The sequence below is a fragment of the Rattus norvegicus genome, chromosome 2 (assembly GCF_021556685.1).
Source record: "Rattus norvegicus strain SHRSP/BbbUtx chromosome 2, alternate assembly SHRSP_T2T, whole genome shotgun sequence".
Lineage (NCBI taxonomy): Eukaryota > Metazoa > Chordata > Mammalia > Rodentia > Muridae > Rattus > Rattus norvegicus.
This window is the reverse complement of record NC_141535.1, coordinates 106,281,425-106,296,298: the sequence shown is the minus strand read 5'-3', so window position 1 is coordinate 106,296,298 and position 14,874 is coordinate 106,281,425.

Below are 14,874 nucleotides of genomic sequence, written 5' to 3'. Positions count from 1 at the left end.
TTGATTCCTGATGACTTGTACCTAATCAATCATGGCAAATGGATGTTACTCGCATTTCTGATTTTGGAAAATTAAAACACATACTTGTGACTATTGACACCTTTTCAGGCTTTCTAGTTGCAACTGCTTTAACATGAGAAGCATCTTAAAATATAATTACTCATCACCTATGTTGTTTTTCTATGCTTGGTGTTCTAATTCAGATTAAAACAAATAATGGAACTATCTATTGCATTTAAGCATTTGCAATATTTTATCAACAATTTAATATTACCCATATAACTGGGATTCCTTATAATCCTCAAGGACAAGGTATTGTGAAACTTTGAAACAATATCTTCATAAAATAAAAAAGGAGGAGTTATATCTCCATATACCACACAATTATTTAAATCATGCTTTTTTATTTTAAATTTAAAAATGTTGATGCCAAGGAACTTTCTGAGTGTCTATGGCACCCTACAACCATGCATACTTATGCGTAGGTAAAATGGCATATGGCATGATCCTGATCAGATATTAATATATGGGAAGAGGGCATGTTTGTGTTTTTTCTACGGGATGCTACAGGAGTGTGCTACCTTCCAGAGTGATTGGTGAGACATTATGATGCTGGGACAAAGAATGATGCTGACTTGTGAGTTTGCTGAATGCCCTGACAATGGTGACTGAGAAGCTGTTTTGGACCTATGTTCCTGACCCACCACTGATACATCCAGCAGTGTGGTCCAGACTGGAGATTCTTTTTTTTTTAATTAGATTTATTTAATTGTCTTTATTAAACGCATTTGTGATTAACTCTGAGTCGCCAATATTGTATTCATTTCATAGTTTTCTAAACTAGATATATTTCTTTTTTATCTTTATTAAAATCTGCTAAATCCTGTTTATTTGCTTTTGCATTTTTTCTCTAACAATGTAATATTCCATGAAAATGCAATTCTTTCAAAATAATTTAGTGTTTTTTTGTTTTTTGGTTTTCGGGGTTTTTTTTCCATCTTTATTAACTTGAGTATTTCTAATTTACATTTCGATTGTTATTCCCCTTCCAGGTTTCCAGGCCAACCTCCCCCAACTCCATCCCCTCCCCTTCTGTCTGAGTGTTCCCCTCCCCATTGCCGCCCTCCCCCCAACAATCACATTCACTGGGCGTTCAGTCTTGGTAGAACCAAGGGCTTCCCCTTCCACTGGTGCTCTTACTAGGCTATTCATTGCTACCTATGAGGTTGGAGACCAGGGTCAGTCCATGTATAGGCTTTGGGTTGTGGCTAAGTCCCTGGAAACTCTGGTTGGTTGGCATTGTTGTTCATATGGGGTCTCAAGCCCCTTCAAGCTCTTCCAGTCCTTTCTCTGATTCCTTCAACGGGGGTCCCATTCTCAGTTCAGTGGTTTGCTGCTGGCATTCGCCTCTGTATTTGCTGTATTCTGGTTGTGTCACTCAGGAGAGATCTACATCCAGTTCCTGTCAGCCTGCACTTCTTATATTTCTTTATTTGCATTTCAAATGTTATTCCCTTTCCCGGCTTCCTGTCCATAGAACCCCATCCACTGCCCCTCCCCCATATGGGGGTTCCCCGACATTCACCCCCCCTATCGCCCACCCCACACATTCCTCTGCATGGGGGAGGAGGGTGGGGGGTCCAACTTTAGCAGGACCAAGGACTTCCCCTCCCACTTGTGCCCCAACAGGGCAATTCTCTACTACTTATGCAGTTGGGGCCCCTGGTCAGTCCAAAGATAGTCATTTGGGAGTGGTTTAGTCCTGGAAGATCTGGTTGGTTGGAGTTGTTCTTCTTACAGGGTTACAAGCCTCTTTACCTCTGTCAGTCCTTCCTCTTATTCCCCAAAAGGGTATCCCATTCTCAGTTCAGTAGTTTGCCACTAGCATTGGCCTCTGTATTGGACATGCTCTGGATGTGTCTCTCAGGAGAGATCTATATCCAGTCCATTTCAGTATGCACTTTTTAGCTTCATCAATCTAATCTAGTTTTCGGGACTGTATATACATGGGCCACGTGTGGTGCAGGCTCTGAATGGCCATTCCTTCAGTTGATGTTCTAAACTTTGCCTCCATATGCCTTTCCTGTCAATATTTTTCACCTTTTAAGAAGGAGTGGGAGTGGGGGAGAGAGCTCACCGCCTGGACAGGTGGGCACTCCTGAGACTGCAGAGCAGAAGAGACCACCAACACTTCCCACCCCTGCCCACATCCCTGGCCCAAAAGGAAACTGTATACGGCCTCTGGGTTCCCTTGCATAAGGGCACAGGAGCAGCAAATCCAATGCTTCTGAGACACCGCCAGAACCTGAAGGGACGGACCAGATAAACAGTTTTCTGCACCCAAATCCTACGAGAGCGAGAGCTAAACTCTCAGAGAGGCAAACACGCCTGGGAAACCAGAAGAGACTACACTCTGCCCACATCTCTGACTCCAGAGTAAAACACCAAACGCCATCTGGAACCCTGTTGCACGGAAGCTAGCAGAAAGGGCAGCACAGATCTTCCTGGTTGCTGCCCCCGAAGAGAGCTCATAAGCAACACCCCACAAGCAAACTTGAGCCTCGGGACCACAGGTAAGACAAACCTTCCTGCTCCAAGCAACCTGCTTGGTGAACTCAAGACACAGGCCCACAGGAACAGCTGAAGACCTGTAGAGAGGAAAAATTACATGCCGGAAAGCAGAACACTCTGTCCCCATAACTGGCTGAAAGAAAACAGGAAAACAGGTCTACAGCACTCCTGACACACAGGCTTATAGGACAGTCTAGCCACTGTCAGAAATAGCAGAACAAAGTAACACTAGAGATAAACTGATGGCGAGAGGCAAGCGCAGGAACCCAAGCAACAGAAACCAAGACTACATGGCATCATCCGAGCCCAACTCTCCCAACAAAGCAAACATGGAATATCCAAACACACCAGAAAAGCAAGATCTAGTTTCAAAATCATATTTGATCATGATGCTGGAGGACTTCAAGAAAGACATCAAGAACTCCCTTAGAGAAACAGAGGAAAACATAAATAAACAAGTAGAAGCCTACAGAGAGGAATCACAAAAATCCCTGAAAGAAGTCCAGGAAAACATAAATAAACAAGTAGAAGCCTATAGAGAGCAATCACAAAAATCCCTGAAAGAATTCCAGGAAAACACAATCAAACAATTGAAGGAATTAAAAATGGAAATAGAAGCAATCAAGAAAGAACACATGGAAACAACCCTGGATATAGAAAACCAAAGGAAGAGACAAGGAGCCGCAGATACAAGCATCACCAACAGAATACAAGAGATAGAAGAGAGAATCTCAGGAGCAGAAGATTCCATAGAAATCATTGACTCAACTGTCAAAGATAATGTAAAGCGGAAAAAACTACTGGTCCAAAACATACAGGAAATCCAGGACTCAATGAGAAGATCAAACCTAAGGATAGAAGAGAGTGAAGACTCCCAGCTCAAAGGACCAGTAAATATCTTCAACAAAATCATAGAAGAAAACTTCCCTAACCTAAATAAGAGATACCCATAGGCATATACTAAGTATACAGAACTCCAGATAAATTGGACCAGAAAAGAAACACTTCCCAACACATAATAGTCAAAAGACCAAATGCACAAAATAAAGAAAGAATATTAAAAGCAGTAAGGGAAAAAGGTCAAGTAGCATATAAAGGCAGACCTATCAGAATCACACCAGACTTTTCGCCAGAAGATCCTGGACAGATGTCATACAGACCCTAAGAGAACACAAATGCCAGCACAGGTTACTGTATCCTGCAAAACTCTCAATTAACATAGATGGAGAAACCAAGATATTCCATGACAAAACCAAATTTACACAATATCTTTCTACAAATCCAGCACTACAAAGGATAATAAATGGTAAAGCCCAACATAAGGAGGCAAGCTACACCCTAGAAAAAGCAAGAAACTAATCGAGAAGAAAAACACACAAACATAACCTCACATCCAAATATGAATATAACAGGAAGCAATAATCACTATTCCTTAATATCTCTCAACATCAATGGCCTCAACTCCCCAATAAAAAGACATAGATTAACAAACTGGATACGCAATGAGGACCCTGCATTCTGCTGCCTACAGGAAACACACCTCAGAGACAAAGACAGACACTACCTCAGAGTGAAAGGCTGGAAAACAACTTTCCAAGCAAATGGTCAGAAGAAGCAAGCTGGAGTAGCCATTCTAATATCAAATAAAATCAATTTTCAACCAAAAGTCATCAAAAAAGATAAGGAAGGACACTTCATATTCATCAAAGGAAAAATCCACCAAGATGAACTCTCAATCCTAAATATCTATGCCCCAAATACAAGGGCACCTACATACGTAAAAGAAACCTTACTAAAGCTCAAAACACACATTGAACCTCACACAATAATAGTAGGAGATTTCAACACCCCACTCTCATCAATGGACAGATCATGGAAACAGAAATTAAACAGAGATGTAGACAGACTAAGAGAAGTCATGAGCCAAATGGACTTAACAGATATTTATAGAACATTCTATCCTAAAGCAAAAGGATATACCTTCTTCTCAGCTCCTCATGGTACTTTCTCCAAAATTGACCATATAATTGGTCAAAAAACGGGCCTCAACAGGTACAGAAAGATAGAAATAATCCAATGTGTGCTATCAGACCACCACAGCCTAAAACTGGTCTTCAATAACAATAAAGGAAGAACGCCCACATATACGTGGAAGTTGAACAATGCTCTACTCAATGATAACCTAGTCAAGGAAGAAATAAAGAAAGAAATTAAAGATTTCTTAGAATTTAATAAAAATGAAGTTACAGCATACCCAAACTTATGGGACACAATGAAAGCTGTGCTAAGAGGAACACTCATAGCTCTGAGCGCCTGCAGAAAGAAACAGGAGAGAGCATATGTCACCAGCTTGACAGCACACCTAAAAGCTCTAGAACAAAAAGAAACAAATACACCCAGGAGGAGTAGCAGGCAGGAAATAATCAAACTCAGAGCTGAAATCAACCAAGTAGAAACAAAAAGGACCATAGAAAGAATCAACAGAACCAAAAGTTGGTTCTTTGAGAAAATCAACAAGATAGATAAACCCTTAGCCAGACTAACGAGAGGACACAGACAGTGTGTCCAAATTAACAAAATCAGAAATGAAAAGGGAGACATAACTACAGATTCAGAGGAATTTCAAAAAATCATCAGATCTTACTATAAAAGCCTATATTCCACAAAACTTGAAAATCTGCAGGAAATGGACAATTTCCTAGACAGATACCAGGTACCGAAGTTAAATCAGGAACAGATAAACCAGTTAAACAACCCCATAACTCCTGAGGAAATAGAAGCAGTCATTAAAGGTCTCCCAACCAAAAAGAGCACAGGTCCAGACGGGTTTAGTGCAGAATTCTATCAGACCTTCATAGAAGACCTCATACCAATATTATCCAAACTATTCCACAAACTTGAAACAGATGGAGCACTAACGAATTCCTTCTATGAAGCCACAATTACTCTTATACCTAAACCACACAAAGACCCAACAAAGAAAGAGAACTTCAGACCAATTTCCCTTATGAATATCGACGCAAAAATACTCAATAAAATACTTGCAAACCGAATCCAAGAGCACATCAAAACAATCATCCACCATGATCAAGTAGGCTTCATCCCCAGTCATGCAGGGATGGTTTAATATATGGAAAATCATCAACACGATCCATTATATAAACAAATTGAAAGAACAAAATCATATGATCATTTCATTAGATGCTGAGAAAACATTTGACAAAATTCAACACCCCTTCATGATAAAAGTCCTGGAAAGAATAGGAATTCAAGGCCCATACCTAAACATAGTAAAAGCCATATACAGCAAACCAGTTGCTAACATTAAACTAAATGGAGAGAAACTTGAAGCAATCCCAGTAAATTCAGGGACTAGACAAGGCTGCCCACTCTCTCCCTACTTATTCAATATAGTTCTTGAAGTTCTAGCCAGAGCAATCAGACAACAAAAGGAAATCAAGGGGATTCACATTGGAAAAGAAGAAGTCAAAATATCACTATTTGCAGATGATATGATAGTATATTTAAGTGATCCCAAGAGTCCCACCAGAGAACTACTAAAGCTGATAAACAACTTCAGCAAAGTGACTGGGTATAAAATTAACTCAAATAAATCAGTAGCCTTTCTCTACACAAAAGAGAAACAAGCTGAGAAAGAAATTAGGGAAATGACACCCTTCATAATAGACCCAAACAATATAAAGTACCTCGGTGTAACTTTATCCAAGCGAGAAAATATCTGTACAATAAGAACTTCAAGACTCTGAAGAAAGAAATTGAAGAAGACCTCAGAAGATGGAAAGATCTCCCATGCTCATGGATTGACAGGATTAATATAGTAAAAATGGCCATTTTACCAAAAGCGATCTACAGATTCAGTGCAATCCCCATCAAATTCAATCCAATTCTTCAGAGAGTTAAAACGATTTGCAAATTCATCTGGAATAACAAAAAACCCAGGATAGCTAAAACTATTCTCAACAATAAAAGGACTTCAGGGGGAATCACTATCCCTGTACTCAAGCAATATTACAGTACAATAGTGATAAAAACTGCATGGTATTGGTATAGAGACAGACAGATAGACCAATGGAACAGAATTGAAGACCCAGAAATGAACCCACACACCTATGGGCACTTGATTTTTGACAAAGGAGCCAAAACCATCCAATGGAAAAAAGATAGCTTTTTCAGCAAATGGTGCTGGTTCAACTGGAGGTCAACATGTAGAAGAATGCAAATCGATCCATGCTTATCACCCTGTACAAAGCTTAAGTCCAAGTGGATCAAGGACCTCCACATCAAACCAGATACACTCAAACTAATAGAAGAAAAACTAGAGCAGTATCTCGAACACGTGGGCACTGGAGAAAATTTCCTGAACAGAACACCAATGGCTTATGCTCTAAGATCAAGAATTGACAAATGGGATCTCATAAAACTGCAAAGCTTCTGTAAGGCAAAGGACACTGTGCTTAGGACAAAACGGCAACCAACAGATTGGGAAAAGATCTTTACCAATCCTACCACAGATAGAGGCCTTATATCCAAAATATACAAAGAACTCAAGAAGTTAGACTGCAGGGAGACAACCCTATTAAAAAATGGGGTCAGAATTAAACAAAGAATTCACAGCTGAGGAATGCCGAATGGCTGAGAAACACCTAAAGAAATGTTCAACATCGTTAGTCATAAGGGAAATGCAAATCAAAACAACCCTGAGATTTCAACTCATACCAGTGAGAATGGCTAAGATCAAAAACTCAGGTAACAACAAATGCTGGGGAGGATTCAGAGAAAGAGGAACACTCCTCCATTGTTGGTGGGATTGCAGACTGGTAAAACCATTCTGGAAATCAGTCTGGAGGTTCCTCAGAAACTTGGACATTGAACTACCTGTCCTTCAACAGAGGAATGGATTAAAAAAATGTGGTACATCTATACAATGGAAACAATAGCTTCATGAAATTTATAGACAAAAGAAATGAACTTGAAAATATCATCCTGAGTGAGGTGACCCAATCCCAGAAAAACACTCTTGGTATGCAATCATTGATAAATGGATATTAGCCAAAAAGCTAGAATTACCCATGATGCCATCCACAGACCACATGAAGCTCAAGAAGAAGGATGACCAAAATGGTGATACTCCCACTCCTTCTTTTTCTTTTTTTATTTTATTTTTTTTATTAACTTGAGTATTTCTTATTTACATTTTGATTGTTATTCCCCTTCCGAGTTTCCAGGCCAACCTCCCCTAACCCCTTCCCCTCCCCTTCTGTATGAGTGTTCCCCTCCCCATCCTCCCCCCATTGCCGCCCTCCCCCCAACAATCTCGTTCACTGGGGGTTCAGTCTTAGCAGGACCCAGGGCTTCCCCTTCCACTGGTGCTCTTACTAGGCTATTCATTTCTACCTATGAGGTCAGAGTCCAGGGTCAGTTCATGTATAGTCTTTAGGTAGTGGCTTAGTCCCTGGAAGCTCTGGTTGCTTGGCATTGTTGTTCATAAGGGGTCTCGAGCCCCTTCAAGCTCTTCCAGTACTTTCTCTGATTCCTTCAACGGGGGTCCTATTCTAAGTTCAGTGGTTTGCTGCTGGCATTCGCCTCTGTATTTGCTGTACTCTGGCTGTGTCTCTCTGGAGAGATCTACATCTGGCTCCTGTTGGCCTGCACTTCTTTGCTTCATCCATCTTGTCTAATTCGGTGGCTGTATATGTATGGGCCACATGTGGGGCAGGCTCTGAATGGGTGTTCCTTCTGTGACTGTTTTAATCTTTGCCTCTCTATTCCCTGCCAAGGGTATTCTTGTTCCCCTTTTAAAGAAGGAGTGAAGCATTCACAATTTGATCATCCGTCTTGAGTTTCATGTGTTCTAGGCATCTAGAGTAATTCAAGCATTTGGGCTAATAGCCACTTATCAATGAGTGCATACCATGTGTGTTTTTCTGTGATTGGGTTACCTGACTCAGGATGATATTTTCCAGTTCCAACCATTTGTCTATGAATTTCATAAAGGCATTGTTTTTGATAGCTGAGTAGTATTCCATTGTATAGATGTACCACAATTTCTGTATCCATTCCTCTGTTGAAGGGCATCTGGGTTCTTTCCAGCTTCTGGCTATTATAAATAAGGCTGCTATGAACATAGTGGAGCATGTGTCTCTTTTATATGTTGGGGCATCTTTTGGGTATATGCCCAAGAGAGGTATAGCTGGGTCCTCAGGTAGTGCAATGTCCAATTTTCTGAGGAACCGCCAGACTGATTTCCAGAGTGGTTGTGCCAGTTTGCAAGCACAGTATCAATAAAGGAGTACTCCTCTTTTTCTACATCCTCGCCAGCATCTGTAGTCACCTGAGTTTTTGATCTTAGTCATTCTGACTGGTGTGAGGTGGAATCTCAGGGTTGTTTTGATTTGCATTTCCCTGATAACTAAGGATGTTGAATATTTCTTTAGGTACTTTTTGGCCATTCAATATTCCTCAGCTTAGAAAGTTTTGTTTAACTCAGTTTTTAATAGGGCTATTTAGCTCTCTGGAGTGTAACTTCTTGAGTTCTTTGTACATTTTGGATAATAGCCCTCTATCAGATGTAGGATTGATAAAGCTCTTTTCCCAATCTGTTGGTAACCATTTTGTCCTAATGAGAGTCCTTACAGAAGCTTTGCAGTTTTATGAGGTCCCATTTGTCGATTCTTGATCTTAGAGCATAAGACATTGGAGTTATGTTCAGGAAATTTTCCCCAGTGCCCATGTGTTTGAGATTCTTCCCCAGAGAAATCAGAAAACAAAAGGAGATTAAAGGGATACAGATTGGAAGGGAAGAAGTCAAAATATCACTATTTGCAAATGATATGATAGTATATTTAAGTGATCCCAAAAGTTCCACCAGAGAACTACTAAACTTGACAAACTCCTTCAGCAAAGTGACTGGGTATAAAATTAACTCAAATAAATCAGTAGCCTTCCTCTACACAAAAGAGAAACAAGCTGAGAAAGAAATTAGGGAAACGACACCCTTCATAGTAGACCCAAACAATATAAAGTACCTCGGTGTGACTTTAACCAAGCAAGTAAAAGATCTGTACAATAAGAACTTCAAGACTCTGAAGAAAGAAATTGAAGAAGACCTCAGAAGATGGAAAGATCTCCCATGCTCATGCATTGGCAGGATTAATATAGTAAAAATGGCCATTTTACCAAAAGCGATCTACAGATTCAGTGCAATCCCCATCAAATTCAATCCAATTCTTCAGAGAGTTAAAACGATTTGCAAATTCATCTGGAATAACAAAAAACCCAGGATAGCTAAAACTATCCTCAACAATAAAAGGACTTCCAGGGGAATCACTAGCCCTGAACTCAAGAAGTATTACAGAGCAATAGTGATAAAAACTGATGGTATTGCCATGATAGACAAGTGGAATAGAACTGAAGACCCAGAAATGAACACACACACCTGTTGTCACTTGATTTTTGACAAAAGAGCCAAAACCATCCAATGGAAAAAAAGAGCATTTTCATCAAATGGTGCTGGTTCAACTGGAGATCAGCATATAGAAGATTGCAGATCGATCCATTCTTATCACCCTATACAAAGCTTAATTCCAAGTGGATCAAGGACCTCCACATCAAACCAGATACACTCAAACTAATAGAAGAAAAAGTGGGGAAGAATCTCAAACACATGGGCACTGGAGAAAGTTTCCTGAATAAAACACAAATGGCTTATGCTCTAAGATCAAGAAAGGACAATTGGGATCTCATAAAACTACAAAGCTTCTGTAAGGCAAAGGACACTGTCGTTAGGACAAAACGGCAACCAACAGATTGGGAAAAGATCTTTAGCAATCCTACAACTAATAGAGGGATTATATCCAAAATATACAAAGAACTCACGAAGTTAGACTACAGAGAGAAAAATAACCCTATTAAAAATTGGTGGGGTTGGGGATTTAGCTCATTGGTAGAGTGCTTGCCTAGCAATCACAAGGTCCTGGGTTCGGTCCCCAGCTCTGAAAAAAAAAAAAAAGAAAAAAGAAAAAAAGAAAAAAAGTGGTTTTCAGATCTAAACAAAGAATTCACAACTGAGGAATACTGAATGGCTGAGAAACACCTAAAGAAATGTTTGACATCTTTAGTCATAAGGGAAATGCAAATCAAAACAACCCTGAGATTCCACCTCACACCAGTCAGAATGACTAAGATCAAAAACTCCGGTGACAGCAGATGCTGGCAAGGATGTGGAGAAAGAAGAACACTCATTCACTGTTGGGGGGATTGCAGACTGGTACAACCATTCCAAAAATCAGTCTGGAGGTTCCTCAGAAAACTGGATATTGCACTACCTGAGGACTCAGCTATAACTCTCTTGGGCATATACCCAAGAGATGCTCCAACATACAACAAAGACACATTCTCCAGTATGTTCATAGCAGCCTTATTTATAATAGCCAGATGATAGAAAGAATCCAGATGCTCTTCAACAGAGGAATGGATACAGAAAATGTGGTACATCTACACAATGGAATACTACTCAGCTATCAAAAACAATGACTTTATGAAATTCACAGGGAAATGGATGGAACTGGAAAATATCATCCTGAGTCAGGTAACCCAATCACAGAAAAACACACATGGTATATACTCATTGATAAGTGGATATTAGCCCAAATGCTCGAATAATGCAAGATGCACAGGAAACACGAAACTCAAGAAGGATGAAGAAAATGCATATGCTTAACTCCTTCTTTAAAAGGGGAACAAGAATACCCTTAGGAGGAGATAGGACGGCAAAGTTTAGAACAGAGCCTGAAGGAATGCCCATTCTGAGTCTGCCCTACATGTGGCCCACACATATTACAGCCACCAAACTTGATAAGATGGATGAAGCAAAGAGGTACAGGCTGTCAGGAGCCAGATGTTTATCTCTCCTGAGAGACACAGCCAGAATATGGCAAATACATAGGTGAATGCCAACAGCAAACCACTGATCTGAGAATAGGACCCCCATTAAAGTAATCAAGGAAAGGACTGAAAGAGCTAAAGGTGCTTGAGACCCCATATGTACAACAATGCCAACCAACCAGAGCTTCCAGGGACTAAGCCACTACCCAAAGCCTATACATGGACTGACCCTGGACTCTGACCTCATAGGTAGCAATGAATATCCTAGTAAGAGCACCAGTGGAAGGGGAAGCCCTTGTCCCTGACAAGGCTGACCTTCAGTGAACAGGATTGTTGTGGGGAGGGCAGTAATGGGGGTGGATGGGGAGGGGAACACCCGCACAAAAGGGGAGGAGAAGGGGATAGGGGGATGGTGGCCTGGAAACCAGGAAAGGGAATAACAATCGAAATGTAAATAAGAAATACCCAAGTTAATAAAGATGAAAAAAAAAAAGATGGAGAAGAAAATGAATAAATAAATAAGCCTTACATTCAAAAAAAAAAAAAAAGGTGGCTTCATAGAAGGAATTTGATAGAGCTCCATCTGTTTCTATTTTGTGGAATAGTTTGGACAGTATTGATATGAGGCCCTCTATGAAGGTTTGATAGAATTCTGCACTAAACCCATCTGGTCCCGAGCTCTTTTTGGTGGGAGACTTTTTTTTTTTTTTTTTTATTAACTTGAGTATTTCTTATATACATTTCGAGTGTTATTCCCTTTCCCGGTATCCAGGCAAACATCCCCCTCCCCCCTCCCCTTCCTTATGGGTGTTCCCCTCCCAACCCTCCCCCCATTGCCGCCCTCCCCCCAACAGTCTAGTTCACTGGGAGTTCAGTCTTAGCAGGATCCAGGGCTTCTCCTTCCACCGGTGCTCTTACTAGGATATTCATTGCTACCTATGAGGTCAGAGTCCAGGGTCAGTCCATGTATAGTATTTAGGTAGTGGCTTAGTCCCTGGAAGCTCTGGTTGCTTGGCATTGTTGTACATATGGGGTCTCGAGCCCCTTCAAGATCTTCCAGTTCTTTCTCTGATTCCTTCAACGGGGGTCCTATTCTCAGTTCAGTGGTTTGCTGCTGGCATTCGCCTCTGTATTTGCTGTATTCTGGCTGTGTCTCTCAGGAGCGATCTACATCCGGCTCCTGTCGGTCTGCACTTCTTTGCTTCATCCATCTTGTCTAATTGGGTGGCTGTATATGTATGGGCCACATGTGGGGCAGGCTCTGAATGGGTGTTCCTTCATTCTCTGTTTTAATCTTTGCCTCTCTATTCCCTGCCAAGGGTATTCTTGTTCCCCTTTTAAAGAAGGAGTGAAGCATTCACATTTTGATCATCCGTCTTGAGTTTCATTTGTTCTAGGTATCTAGGGTAATTCAAGCATTTGGGCTAATAGCCACTTATCAATGAGTGCATACCATGTATGTCTTTCTGTTGGTGGGAGACTTTTAATAACTCCTTCTAATTCCTTAGGAGTTATGGGGTTGTTTAGATGGTTTATTTGTTCCTGATTTAACTTTGGTACCTGGTATCTGTCTAGAAAATTATCCGTTTCCTCCAGATTTTCCAGTTTTGTCGCATATAGGCTTTTGTAGTAGGACCTGATGATTTTTTTTTTAATTTCCTCAGTTTCTTTTGTTATGTCTCCTTTCCATTTCTGATTTTGTTAATTTAGACACACTTCCTGTGTCCTCTGGTTAGTCTGGCTAAAGCTTTATCTATCTCGTTAATGTTCTCAAAGAACCAGTTCCTGGTTTTGTTGATTCTTTGTATAGTCCTTCTCGTTTCTACTTGGTTGATTTCAGTCTAGTTCAATTATTTCCTGCTTTCTACTCCTCTTGGGTTTATTTATTTCTTTGCTCTAGAGCTTTTAGGGGTGCTGTCAAGCTGCTGACATATGCTCTTTCCTTTTCCTTTTTTCAGGCACTCAGGGCTATGAGTTTTCTTCTTAGCACTGCTTTCATTGTGTCCCATAAGTTTGGGTTTCTTGTGTCTTCATTTTCATTAAATTCTAAGAAGTCTTTAATTTCTTTCTTTATTTCTTCCTTGACCAAGTTGTCATTGAGTAGAGCATTGTTCATCTTCCATGTATATGTGAGCTTTCTGTCATTACTGTTGTTTTTGAAGACCAGCCTTAGTCTGTGGTGATCTGATAGGATGCCTGGAATTATTTCTGTCTTCCTGTATCTGTTGAGGCCTGTTTTGTGATCGATTATATGGTCAATTTTGGAGAAGGCACCATGAGGTGCTGAGAAGAAAGTATATCCTTTTGTTTTAGGATGGAATGTTCTATAAATATCTGTTAAATCCATTTGGTTCATAACTTCTGTTAGTTTCTATATGTCTCTGTTTAATTTCTGTCTCCATGATCTGTCCATTGATGAGAGTAGGGTGTTGAAATCTCCTATTATTGTGTGAAGTACAATGTGTGCTTTGAACTTTAGTATGGTTTCTTTTTTTTTTTTGAATGTAGGTGCCCTTGCATTTGGAGCATAGATATTTAGGACTGAGAGTTCATCTTGGTGGATTTTTCCTTTGATGAATATAAAGTGTCCTTCCTTATCTTTTTTTTAATGACTTTTGGTTGAACGCCAAATTTATTCTATATTAGGACGTAAATTCCAGCTTTTTTCTTCTGGCTATTTGCTTGGAAATTTGTTTTCCAGCCATTTACTCTGAGGTAATGTCTGTCTTTGTCTCTGAGGTGTGCTTCTTGCAAGCAGCAAAATGCTGAGTCCTCTTTACATATCCAGTCTGATAGTCTATATCATTTTACTGGGGAATTGAGTCCATTGATGTTGAGAGAAATTAAGTGATCGTTGTTTCCCGTTATTTTCATTGTTGAGGCAGAATTATGTTTGTGTGTCTCTCTTTTGGTTTCATTGCAAGGAGATTATATTCTTGCTTTCTGTATGGTGTAGTTTCTCTCCTTGTGTTGGAGTTTTCCATCTATTATCCTTTGTAGGGCTGAATTTGTAGAAAGATATTGTGCAAATTTGGTTTTGTCATGGAATATTTTGGTTTCTCCATCTATGTTAATTGAGAGTTTTTCTGGATACAGTAGCTTGGGCTGGCATTTGTGTTCTCTTAGGGTCTGTATGACATCTGTCCAGGATCTTCTGGCTTTCATCTTCTCTGGTGAGAAATCTGGTGTAATTCTTATAGATCTACCTTTATATGTCACTTGACCTTTTTCCCTTATTGCTTTTAATATTCTTTCTTTGTTTTATGCATTTGGTGTTTTGACTATTGTGTGACAGGAGAAATTTCTCTTCTGTTCCAATCTATTTGGAGTTCTGTAGGCTTCTTGTATGTTTATGGGCTTCTCTTTCTTTAGGTTAAGGAAGTCTTCCTCTATAATTTT